General features: G+C 39.8%; 1 protein-coding gene across 2 annotated transcripts in view; it reads right to left on the reverse strand.

The window, feature by feature from the left end:
• The window catches only part of insyn1 (inhibitory synaptic factor 1), a 53,758-nt gene that overhangs the window by 11,579 nt on the left and 28,234 nt on the right, over positions 1–13,945 (reverse strand). The window lies entirely within an intron of this gene.

Raw genomic sequence — 13,945 nt, forward strand, 5'->3', positions numbered from 1 at the left:
TTTTGATGCGCATTGATGGTTTTCTGTGTGGAAAGATTTTTGTTAGCTGTCTAGTAAACAGATGGGAATTACAATTCTTTGCAAGTCTTACATAAAAGTGCATCTTTAACATGTTTCTAATGATGCCAGTAGAAAGGGTATCTGGTTTTCCATATGCATTACATATTTTAGTGTTTACCAGAAAGTAGAAAACAGCTCTGAAATATGCTATCAGTAGCAATGCAGTTTGTACATATGTAAAAAAGAAATCAGGTGTGAGTTACCAAAATAAATGAGACATAACACCCTCACTGGGTTCATTTGAAATGCACGCAGTATGAGTGAATTTTCTGTGGATCACTTCATTACGCTGTGTTCAAGTGGCCTCTCTCCATCTGTTCCTGTGCCACCCGTTCTTCCAGGAGTCATTTTCAGAGCAGACTGAGAGAAGTTTGCAGTGCTTGTTCGTTAATTATGCAGCATCCAGCGTCTAGCATAGCTTTGCTTTTTTTTCATGGGAAAATCTCAAATGTTCAGAGGTGCTATTCAAACAAATCTAAGTGTTATTTCTTTCTCAACATGTCACAATAGATTTCCAGCCCTCCACTGTGCAGCACTTTCAGCACTGAAAGCGGTTAATGCCAGTTAGGAAGTCTCAGCAATTATCAAAATGGCCTTGCATGCTGGCTTTGTAAGTAAAGGCTTCACAAATATTGTTTTAATGCAGTTAACTCCAGCAGTTTTGCAGCTCCTTCTTACTCTGTATCCTCTCCTTATTTCCCCTCAATTGAATTCTCCTCAAGCCGAGAAGAGGGAGGCATCCAAGCCACTCATATTTTTGTGATATGGTTTATCTTATCCCCCAGAACCTAATTTATCATCCCCGACTTACTCTGAAAGGACATATTTACCAGATTCACTAGCAAAATTGTCCAGTGACTTGTAAACTTGTGCAGTCTCTTCCAGACATCTTTATTCACTACTGGATAAAATGGAATTCTGGGAGCATTTTAAAATTTGTAATGTACTGAACATTACCCTGCTGTATGTGAAGAACATGCAAGTATTTCATATCTGCACAGAATGTTGCTTGGCTTGAGAGTTTAGACTTCATTGAGTAAAAGCTTCGGGAAGAAATTTACACATGACATTGTTTGCTTGGAGTGTGATTAGGGTTGCGCATCGGGGCAGAGTAATGCAGTACCATTGATAACAACTTAACCACAGTGTCTCTGTTTCAAAACGGAGCAAACTACAAACTAATTTATGAATCACTTTAATAAAGCTTAACATTTTTTCAGCTGCCCTTCAGAATATATTTTTCCAGACTGTGTGAACTTAGGTTAATGCAGAGGAATAGATGCTGCATCATTCCCCCCTAATCATATGCATGAAAGGAGACGGGGCTGCTTAACAGAGGGTTTGCAAACGTGATTCAGATGACAAATGAATATCCGTTACTCTTCATGTCAGATAATATGCACACGCAAGCAAGGTCTTGAAAAATCTTGTGTAACATAAAAAGTGGATGAGAGACAAGATCCAAAGCATTGTCTAGTCTCAGTTTTGTTTTTTTGTCTTGTCAGATCCCCCAGTTTTTATTTTATTTACAGTTGAATAAAAATGTTTTCAAACATACAAAGAAAATCTGTTGATATAACAGGTGTGAAATACTTCCGTTGTGCTGCTTTGCCGTTAGCGTCCCCCATGTTTCCTCAGCTCTCCTGCTAGGTGTGCTAAAGAACAACAGTGATTTGAACAGTTCATCACATTGTTACAGTATCTTATTTATGGTTTTGAATCTGGAGCAGATAGTTATCTGATCCAAATCAGTGCAGTTTGGTGCATCCCTCTAATCACAGCAGAGTCAATGGTGTCGCTGATTTACGGTATGATATATAATACATTAAGTATCTTGACAGACCTAATTTCAGCTTATTTATCACATCAGAATTTTCCCCCTAAAATCTGTATTGACATCTTACCCCAGAAAACCTATTATCACCCAGTGTGTAACTGAATCATTGTGCCACTGATCTTGGACCGTTCTGTGGGACATGTTACAAAAATTAAAGAAGACCTACTTGAGATCGGTTAGCTTCTCATGCATTTCCGTTGTACAAAATTCCATAGTACTTTGTACTAGCCAAGTATATTGAGCATGGTCGGGATTTGAATACAGTTCACTCTGCAGACCAATGAGTCACTGGGCAGAAGACATTGCAGACAAGCTAGGGGGACCTGATTAGGGTCAGGCCATCTTGATTGCTCAGATGTATTGCTTAGTGTTGGCACAGGGATAAATGTCCTTTGAAGTGTTCGCTGGAAGCATTTGGTGTAATTATCCTGTCATGAGAGGGGCTATAAGCTTGAGACTTCATTAGGCACATGCCTGCTGCTTTTTCATCTTTTCTCAAAAAACACTCATCTTTATGGAGGCCTTAAAGTGCTAAACAACGCTGTGATGAGCGTACGGCCAGTACCTCCTGACAACTCACTAATCAAAAGCATCATTACAAACTTCAGCACATAATGGGCCTCATTTATCCCTGTGGGGCTTTAGAAGAGGTGGGCTTCTGAAGTCCCTGTAGGCCTGGGCAATCAACCACTTTCTTGGCCAAATTTAGGTCATTAGACTGTTAGACTGGACTGTCTTGTATTCGAACTCTATGGCAAATTTGGAAGGTTTATCATATCATACTTCGAGCGGCTATGGGTTGTACAATCAGTGAGGGAGGAAAATGGGAAGATTGTCTTCCAGCAATAGGGAGGTAGCAGATGCAGCATGTGTTGGTGCTGGCAGAGCACACTGATCATTTATTGAGGTTCTCCTTCATTGCTTCTATCCGTGTTGAGAGGCCCAGTGCCGGTAATGACCAGAAAAAGATGGTAGGGCCACGCTACGGGGCTCCTCAGTCTGTCTGCTTCCTTGAGATAGCAGGTGGATTAGGCCTGTGTACCGTCAGGTCATGCTGGTCACATGCAAGGAAAAATGGATCATGTGAGTGCAGTCAGGCCACACTGACCCATTTTAATGACTCGGAGTTTTTATTAGCAACATGGTGTCTTTCTGTCAAAGGCCAGTGAAGGTGTAAAGCGATAGTAGTTTATATGTGTTTTTGTGGGTTGGGTTGAAGGGTAAATGTATTTGACCTGCACTGGAAAATGGGGGGAATCTCTTGGGCAGAGGGTAGAATACCACAAACTGCAAGTCTGTCTCCATGCCAGCCAATAAGCAGATAATAAGTGTATCCCGACGAGGGGGAGATGGGGAAATACACAGTCCATTCTATAGCTGCATGCTTATCCCATTTTATGCCAATGACTAATCATAATTTCAATGTTTTAAATAAATTTAGATTTAGCGTACTTACAGTTGATCTGATTTGTTACAGTAACAATTTCTCATGTAATTCCTACTATGGCAGTAAATTGGTGTAAACATGTTACTACATTAACATATCACAGCAGAATATAAACACATTTTCTGGGCTGTCAAAGCTCATTTGCATCAGGCGATGTGCATAGTCGAGCAAACAGTTAATGTTGATGGAATATTAAATATATACCCATCTCATTACTGACTGAATTAATATGTTGAAATAATTGAAGTTGGGTGCATCTTGGGGTTTGAGTTATTTATTTGTGCTGTATTTTAGTGGAGAGCACCGACATATATAAGCAGCAACAGTGGTAGTCCAAGCTTTACATCGTTTGAAATGGTTTTGATCAGCATTGGCCAAAATAGTCAGGCAAACAAAGATGTATATCTGCATGTTAGTCTCCATCTTCTAAATTTGTAAATTCTAATAATCACTTGTAAAACACCTCAGAATCAAAATGATTTTATGAAAAGAAACAGGAAACAGATGCATGAAGGGGCGGACAGATTGAAAAGCCAAACAGAAGGTGAAAGACTGACAGGGAAAATAATCATAATCTTCATGCAGTTTTATTTTTACTTTTAACTTATTTTTTTATTCTTCTGTCTGCTTTACTCCTGCTTTTCTATCCATCTGTGAGGACATATTCATACCTTTAAAAATATGTTCTACAATAAAACACCATTTGCACCTCTCACATTACCACTGACATGCAGATTCACACATTGCCATTGATCACCTGCTCTCTTTCTGTAATTAAAAGTCCTTACAATGCAGTCGTCTTTCCTGGGTTGTGGCTGAAAATATTGCCTAACAACACATCAGTAATGAAGCAGGAGTTACTTTTTTTCCCCCAACTCTAGGAGTGTAAATGGAATTGCAAACCCAGCACACCAAGTTGTTAAAAAACTAACTTGAAGACAAAGGGTTTTTTTAAACAGGAGACAACATGTTTTTTTTCTCTTTCCTTAAAAGAATCTGTGGTCAAATCTATCAGCTCAGTTAGTGGAGAAGTAGAACAGGCAGCTGTATGTGTGGTCAGCTTTTGAAAGATCTGATATGTGGATGTGTAAATCTCAATGACTCCACCCACACAGCTTGCTGTTAATCACCCGTGTATCATGTATGCCAGCAACTGAACTTTATTGCAAAATGTCTCATCTTCTGCCAAGACAATGGGTGGTCTATAAAGCCTTTATCATATCACAATATTTCAAGTACAGGTGATTACAACTTGCAGGCAGCAGCATTTATAAATGTATGCAAATTGAGGACATTTCCATCCTTCTTTTCCAATAAGCTACGGCCATTAACATACTACCTAATTTTAAGTGTCAATCTCTTGAAATAAGGTGCTGGGAGCAGCAGCATTATAGCGCAATAGTAGCAATACAGCACAAGTCAAATTTAAGCACAAACGTAGATGGGGTAGTGTTTTCCCCAGAAAGTATAAAATAACTGCTTAAAACTTTAACATAACAAAAATGAAGGTAACTTAAGCCTGTAACTCTTCAGGAACCTCATAAAATTATAAAAGTATTTTCTGCTTGTAATGATGTAACTCTGAGAAAAGTCTGGGAAAAGCCGGGCTTTTTAACCAGTTGCTTACAGCCCTGCTTTACCACCATATAGTAATGATTTCGATCCACTGTTTGCTCTTCCTGTCATACGGAGTGCAACTAGCGGAAGCATTTGGTGGAGTCTAGTCTGCAGTATGTGCATTGACAGTTCATTGTGATAGTACATATTTTGAAGAATGTATTAATACTTTGGACAAACCTACTGAAAACTGCACAGAAATACCATTTTCATATCATGAAATGCTTTCTGAACTATTCCAAATTCATTACAAGCAACATTTGAACCCCTACAATATATATTACACACTAAGTACTGAGAAAGTAAAAGAAGCTGAGAAACAGTGGTGTCTGACAGTGCATAGATGTTCTCTTCCTTTTTTCAATCCTGTCTAAAACAGTAAATAAAATCAAGCAGCAACATCAAAACAACATAAAAAGGACGCCTTACCAAGTAGAAAGGTCTACTAACATGCACTGAGCGCAGGAGATTATGTTCCTCCACCTCTTTGTTGCTACGTTATTGGTGCAAAATTAGTTGCCTCATACTAGATAAATAAGTGATTTGTTAGGGTCAGTGTTTGTTAATAATCTTTGTTTGTGATTTAAGTGATTTTTAACAGCTTGTCATTGTATGGCCACAGAACATTTTCTATTGTATGTTTGCATGGAAGTTTAAAACAAGCCCATTGCTGATAATCAGTGTCAATAAAGTAAAAATGGTAATGTTTTTCTGTCCGATTGATTATAAATGTCAAACATTCATAAATAAATAACCAGTAACACTATCTATCAGGGGTGCAACGATATTCGTATCGATATTGAACCGTTCGATACAGTGCCTTCGGTTCGGTACGCATATGTATCGAACAATACAACATTTGTAATTTATTTTATCAACTTTCCTTCTGACGATGCTGTCTGTGTTGAGCGCTCAGTGAATCTGCGTTCGACTACTCCGCCACTGTCGAGCGCAGATCCACTGAGCGCTCAACACAGACAGCATAGTCAGAAGGAAGAGCGCAGGGCAAGCTAGCGAGAGAGAAGTTAAGCTCTCCTTGCAACATGGACCTCCCCCACCCTCATTCAGATCTGGCGTTTGGAATTATTTTGGTTTTCATGTGACGTATGACCCTGAAGGTAAGCGAGTCATGGACTAAAGTAAAACAGTATGTTGGATGTGCCATGCAATGCTCAATTACATGGGTGGGAACTAGTGTGTTAGCGCAGTTAGCTCGTTAACGTGTTGGCCGTCTAGCCCCATGCACGGGGCGATCGGTGGTAGCTCGTTAACGGAGATTTGCCGTGTTGTGGCGTTAAGGTCATTTCAACGAGATTAACGCTGACAGCACTAGTGGGAACACAACGAATATGACTGCACATTTACGCCGACATCATCCTAGTGCAAAGACAAGTGGAAGCATACAAAAACAAGCAAGCATGCTACTAACTTTAGCCGAGTCATTTAGACAGCTGTTAGCACATGATTCTCCTTATGCTGCTGAGAATATAGCCCAGAAGAAGCGGATAGTATAGCTTTTATTTTGGAAAGAGCCATTTCTCTGTAATAAACTCTCTTTTCCAAAGATGAGTGATTCCTCAATCAGATACAGGGCTCGCAATATCGCTAGCCCGACGTCCCGGGGCTAGCGATTTTTTTCAGTCGGGCTACCAAAATCTATCTCTGCCCTGCCCGTAGGATGGAAAAATATATGTCAATGCTTTTGCATTCTTTCAGAAATGTAGCTGGGTAATTATGTCATTGGCATCGGTGAGCCACTGTCAATATGTGACATATTGAAATCGCGTTTGAATTTGCGCTTGTTTTTTTTGCTTTCAATTTGCAATCGTGCGAACTGTGTATAGAGAGCGACAGCACCGATCTGTGAGTGATGATAATTTGTGCACCAATTCCTCTGACATCGTCTTATCAATTGTTAGCTTACTATGCAAACATGACAAGTGAAATCTCCCGCAGCAAGCTTAAACATGTGAGAGGTTGATCGCGCAGAGAATCGCTGAGCTTATGTGAGTGCATGTGTAAAAGCAGCAGGAGAAGTTATGACAAATCAGACTATAAGGCAAAAAGAAAGTGCAGCTTTATGGTTTCATGGACAAACGAATATCTTTGGCTGCAATATGATGAGCTAAATAACCAGGGCTGCACATAAGTGGTCCGCAGGTGTGCATTCGCTGTCAAAATAAAAAACACGCACAAGGGTTAGGGTTAAATTTAAAAACTGTACTTTTGAGTTAAAATATATATTTATAATTTTAATAAATGACAAATTAAAAAGGCATGAACATTTTTTTTGTATCGAAAAAATATCGAACCGTGACACCAAAGTATCGAACCGAACCGAACCGTGAATTTTGTGTATCGTTGCACCCCTACTATCTATATATTTTTACATAATGCATCTGCCATGATGAAGTCTTGAACAAACATTGGGCTAAAGTACGATAAATCAACAGACTACTTGCTGCATGTTTCAGTTCACTGTGACTTTCAGTTCACTTGTTCTACATTTCATTTTGTTTTAACATAAGCTTAGTTTCCATTGCAGCTAAATGTTGTCTGACAATGGCTGAACTGTTCGGGGCTGAGAGAGCAGCAGCTAACCCTACTATTAATACAGGGCATGCAATCAATATGCCAGTGGCATTTCTAGGTTTCCTTGGCCTGCAGCGCTTATCTTAATGGAGGTGTGCTCCCATTTTCTTTTATAGTGTGAACACATATATCATTACCCAACAAATATAGCTAGATCTACAGGCCTTTGTGAAAACACTGAGGCACAGAGGAGAAAAAAACCCCAAAAAACTAATGCAATTTATTTTTATTTTAACCTTCTCTCTGAGCCTTTATGGAAGCAATGATGGACCTCAGGAATATTCAATTGCTGTTTCACTTCTGCTCCATCTTCTTTGGCCTTTAGTGAAGATTGGCTATCCAGTGTTTGTGGCAGCATTATTACTCAGAACCATACCACAGAGGATGATGCGGTGTGCATTAGTGGGCAGAAACACATTTCTGTGGAGAAGCATTTTCATTCATCCTCCTTCAAGCTTACCTGGAGTTTCCTTGAAATGATACATGCTTAGTCAGATAGTACATTGTCCTACTAAAAGAGTGTGACCATGTTCAGGTGCAACTGCTATGCCAGCCAAGGATGAATAATTTGTAGCTCCTGAAAACTTTGCAGCTGTTTGAAAGCAAACTCATACAATATGGACAATGACAATCTTTGCCAGAATGACAAATGCTAACCTGCTAATCTCTATCATAATAAATCAAATCATCTTATGACCACATTTTTAACTCCTGTTGTAGATCAACTCTTTTTTGGGGGCTACACTGTTTACCTGGGGAAAGAAAGTCTCTTCTGACCTCTTATCAACAAAGCATTTTCATCCGCAGCCCTTTAACTGTGACTCACTGTCTGGAGGAGTGAGGTGTTTAAAATAAGCGTGGTATCTTACCTTCCCACAATAACCGCTATGCTATCCTATTTACAGTGATATATATTATCTAAAGGTGTTATTGACATAATCCTCAACTTTAAAATAGTTCCAAAAACACACATCTAAAAAAGACACATCTCATTTAGTACAAATACATTTCCACAGTAAATACGTGATCTTTCAAAAGAAATGTCTCTTTAATAATTGTGCTAGTTTCCCCTGAATCACAGATTGAAGCAGAGAACCCTCTGCACTGAAGGCTTCAAGATATAACAACATGTGCCTGCTCTATTAAGAAAGACACTGCAGATTAAATTTGTGTACTCGTAAAATGTTTGTTTGAGCTCTTACACCCAAATGAGTTTTACTTGTTGAGGTGCTACCACTTATGAACCAGAAAATATGCCCATATCTCTGTGAAATCACCCTGGCTTCTGTTACTGTGTTCGCAATGTCCAGTGGAACAAATCAATGATTGCTCTCTTGATGACCTAGAGAGAGTTTTGACTATAATTTTTTTTTATAATAGAATTGTTCTTGTGAACATCCATTTAATACTTTTACCATCAAAGGTAGAGCCCAGTGTTTCTCTTGCAGGTGTGTAACAGCAGCATCATTATGCTGGAAATCAAACAAGCTAAGACCATGCACTTACACATGCTTTGACTGAACGATGATAGCGCCCCTCCTTCCCCACCGTGGTTATGAAGTAGGCCACAGATATTGGCGTGGCTTGCTCTCCTACCTCTTTCTCTCAAAACAATTTGTCATTGCTTCCAGGGTTCTGCCATTTCTATCTGTGACAATCTGTAGGGCGGTCGCCTCAGAGAGTGACAAAACCTGTCACAGTGCGTCACTTTCACTCTCTCTTTGGCAAGCGGCAGGACATCTTTGAGTTGGCAGCACCTTTATCAGATATGGCAGTTCCTAAAGCTCTGCCTATAACAGCAGGCAAGTTGGAGGAAAAGAGCTGGTGACTTTACAGAGACCTATTTGCAAACAAAATCACTGGGAGACATTTCCCACAAGGCACCATCTGGCTGCCACATATACCTGCCTCCATCACTCCCTTGCCACCACCGGGTTTCCTATTTATAGGAACTCTCCTGTCCACCCACCCAAAGAATGCATCTTGTAAAACAGCAACTAAAATCTAGCAAACTGTAGATATTCCTTCAGGCAATCAATCATCAGGGTGACAGATGTCAACACATCTCCCCCTTAATGTGTGGATAACATCTTCTTAACAGTCTGCTGTCGCTAACAATGGAAATGAACAAGCAGCCGGCTTCTTGCCAGACTTCGCAGAGATAGCAAGTCCAGCAGTGACCTTCTTTGTCATTATCTGAACTCTTCTCCTATATTTAGCTTGGCTCTAAGTCGCGAGACAAACTGTGAAAACGACAGAAACGCCTAAACTGAAGGTACCGTGTATGATATAATGTTTGTGTATTGTGGATTTTCTTTAGCAGAATTTGCGATGATTTTGGAAGTCAGCTGTCAACCATCATTGAAGTATCAGAATTATCAATAAAGCAATTAGTGTTTCTGTAAGCGTTGTAGGTTGCATTCTGATTATTGGTATTATGTTATTGAACGTGCATCCCCAAACGAGCACAGAATACTGAGAGCGAAACAGACGTGCACTTGCAAGCTTGTTAGACATTTGCAGTATTTTGATATGGTCCACAGTGACTACGTTTTGAATGCTTTAAGGACACTCACAGCAATGTACTACTTTGATTGGAATGCTGAAATGTTAAATATAATTAAACTTAAGCAAATAAAAACTGCAAAATTCATCCTGACTAATAGATGTTCTCTCTGCCTCCATGCACTCTTTATCATGTTTTTATCTGCACATTTCACATATCCTCCCCTTTATTTTTTTCCTAATCCAAGGTTTTATCATCTGAGAGCAATACTGAACTTTAAACAACTTCCAATGTAAAATACAGCCTATGAATTAGTCATCAAAATCCAGATGTTTTGTCATTGTTCCCCATTAAGTAAAAGCCTCTTTCTTTCTTTCTCTCTCTCTCAGTTTTGGATAGATTTCATCAAGCATCTCGTCAAGAGAACAATTAGTCAATGTGCATGGATCAGTTCCTTTAATTACATATTGAAATACTACCCATAAGCCCAAAAACATATTGATTACGTGCCTGAAATGAGGCAAGAATACATATATGTCCCCCTTGGAGAAATATCACAGCCTATTTTCTGCTTAACAATTCTCTTGATTTGTGATTTAATGTGTCTATCTCTTTCTGTGTGTGTGTCTCTTGATAATTATATGTTGCCGAGTTGGCAGGGAAACACGATGGTGTTTGGAGAAGCGTTACCTCGGTCACACAACCCCTTTGGGCAAAAGGAGCCTGGTAAACACATCTCACAAAAGTGAGAGGAAAGAAAATATTTAACTAGGACAGTATTTTATTGCATATTTAAATAAATAAATAATTTAAAGAATACATTTAAAATTAATATATGCATGACTCATTTGTTTTATACTAAGCCAGAAGTCTGCCCTCGTGCCCTTTGTGGACTGTCAAGCTCAAATACGGCATAGTAGACAGTTTAGGGGCAAGAAATCCACGGCTACCCAACCCAAATATCTTCTGAAGTCTGAGGGGGAAAATGCTGTCTGTATTGACCTCTGTAAACTCTCCTGCTGAGTTCTTGGTCTTAGTCACTCATTTTGAGCCTCATTGAATAAAAAAATAAATATGTTTTTGTAAATCTTTAATAATGTTTGAAAATGGAGACTTAACAGTGGTATTGTTCAACTTGTCCATTGGCTACCAACTGGCCAACCACAATTGTTTCACAGTCAAACCCACCTCACCTTATCACATGCAGTTTTTTGCAACCAAGATGGTGACCTCATCTTAAAGCTTAAAGCTTAAAGCAACTTGTGATGTCACAGTAGCTATATCAGTCGTTCATACTGCCCCTGGTTTTGCTGTGGTATTAATAAAACCAACACAAACACACAGTGCAGCGGGGTTCCCTTTACCTGCATTCTCCAGGGACATTAAAAGGGGCAATTACAGCAGACAAATAACCAATGTACAGTGAAGGTGAACGACAGGAGAGGCAATTTCCCATTCTTTTCTCCTCTCACTTCATCTCCGTTTCATGCGTTGAATTTCTAGTCCATAAACACTGGGCCCATTGTACTGTGTTGACACAAATTGGAAAGAGTGAAGAATGGAGATGTATTGTTCTACGTAAAGCATATTCATCTTTTCAATAAACTTGGCTTTGGCAAGGGAAGAGAGAGTGCGAAGTCAGGCGCAGCATGTAATTAGTTGGTAGAGGTATGGTATGAGGGCCTTGTTGAGCCATCTGTGGAAAACATTTTTGAGAATCGTTCTGACTGAGATTTTGTCGCTTCGTTGTCTTCACCTGCACTTGTCCATGACCCCCTCTCCTATATGCTTTGCTTGCCAGCAAATCCCATCCTCCAAATCTACTGTTTGCAACTCTGCATGATACAACAATCGGTGTTCGCCAAAGCACCTTCTGATACATTCTCCTCGCTTTTCACACACACCGTTCTACAAGGTTCCTGGAAACATTTGAAAAGGGGCTTCATTAATAATCCATGGATTTTGTGTTCATGCATAAATGCGGCGCCAACCTACAAGTGCAAGTCCGTAGTTGGCCACTGTTTTGACACCTTTCATGGGTTTCTCGCTCTCTTTCTTGCAGCCGAGCTTTGATTGATGACAACAAAAGGAGTGGTGAAATCTGAGGGCTGGATGGAGAGATAACTGGCTGGCTGAGAATGACTCAGTCTGTAGCACAGAGTCAGTCTGCTGCAGCCTGGAGGAAGAGACAGCAGTGCAAGAATGAGAGGGAGCAGGAAAGGGAGAAGGTATCACAGGGTAAATGAGGCCTTGCAGTTTGGTAGTGCACATAGCTTCATCATCCTTGGCTCATGTTTGGGAGGCAAACATGACTGGGCTAATGTTGCTTTATTTGAGGAGAGAAACATCACAGAGTCAGAGTGATGTGACCAAACACACAGCAGGGCCTCGCCAGCAGCATTCTATCTAATCAATCTACTGTGGGAGGACAGAAAACACACAAACAGCATGCACTCACAGAACACACACACACACAACACCCCCCCCCCCCCAAAAAAAAACCAAACAAACAAACAAACAAAAACAAAACAAAAACAAGACTACAGTATATACACACGCATTCTCATACTCATAGCTAAACTCATATCTTCTGGCAGATACTCATACACCCACACAAACACATGCATCAATCACTAGCTCTTTTTTCCCCTATAAAATAAAAAAACACTGTCATAAAGGCACAACGGATATATATGTACAGTGCACGCCACGTCAGACTGACTGCCAGACTGGCTCATGTTACTTTGATCCTGATGGGAAATGGTGATTATTTGAATGGCAGCATGTCAATCTGACCTCAGGGTTATTGAGATGTTGTTTTTTAATAGACCAGATATAACCCAAAAAAAATGCATATGGCAGCCCTGACTGCATCTATGACATCATCATGCAAATTCCCCTCTTACGTGACCTTGGATTTATCTGCACGGACTCAGAGAACACGTGATGTGATCAGGTCAGTCACGACAGGAAAAAAATGTCCCCATCCCTTGGCCCTTTGTAGTCATCGCTTATGAATCGTATTTTTTCTCAAAAGGTGATGGCTGCCAGTAATGTTATACTGGTGGGAGGTGCAGTGTGGACATTGGTGTTGGGGGCTCTGGCGTGCTCTCCCTCTTTAAATAGCCCCAGATCTAATCTGCAGACAGCAGCAGAGTTCTGACAGATCTTGCCTTGGTGCCTCCTCCCACTAGGTGACACATTCTTTATTTATTTTTGCTCTCCTCCGCTCTGGTATTCACTCCATGGAGCACTAGCCCCTCAAGCTATTGTCAGTTCTGTTCTCCATCCATGTCTGAAAAACCAAATGGATTTACAGGGTTTACTGTCAACCCCTCCCTTTTTCTGGGCTTATGAATGTGGCACAATCTTCTCTTTCCAATCTTTTATTTCCACACTATCTATCCCTTCATTATGACTTGTTCCTTCTTCACTTTGGGCCACTCCACTGACACTGCCTTTTCTTTGTTTGAGCATTTCTTTTCCGAAATGAATGTAATAATATGTCCTAATCTGAGCATGATATAGTAGATTATCTTAATAAATAAAGTTTATAATGCATTAACGGTTCTCATGAGCGTTTTAAACCTTAATACAAGAGAGTGCCTCTTTTTTTCCCTTTAAAATCAGTAAAAACCACAATTCTCTCATTACTCTGTAATAAAAATGATAACGTAGGTCTAACCTTAATGAAGTATTCATTTTAAATCAAACTAAACCTAGCCAAAATGTAACTATCATCTTGGTAGATCGTAATATGTATTTGTTTTCCAAATGGAGATTGACAACAGCGATGACAAATAATGTCATCTTGTTAATACAGGTGTCAGATCAGGAAATAGTTGTTGTTCTGAAGGGCAGTAATTTCGTTAGTCAGTTTGGAGGA

Source organism: Aulonocara sp. 'chitande type north' Nkhata Bay, linkage group LG1 (assembly GCF_057382095.1).
Source record: "Aulonocara sp. 'chitande type north' Nkhata Bay isolate Kocher_YH1m ecotype deep benthic linkage group LG1, A_spYH_male_GT1.1, whole genome shotgun sequence".
NCBI classification, from domain to species: Eukaryota; Metazoa; Chordata; class Actinopteri; order Cichliformes; family Cichlidae; genus Aulonocara; species Aulonocara sp. 'chitande type north' Nkhata Bay.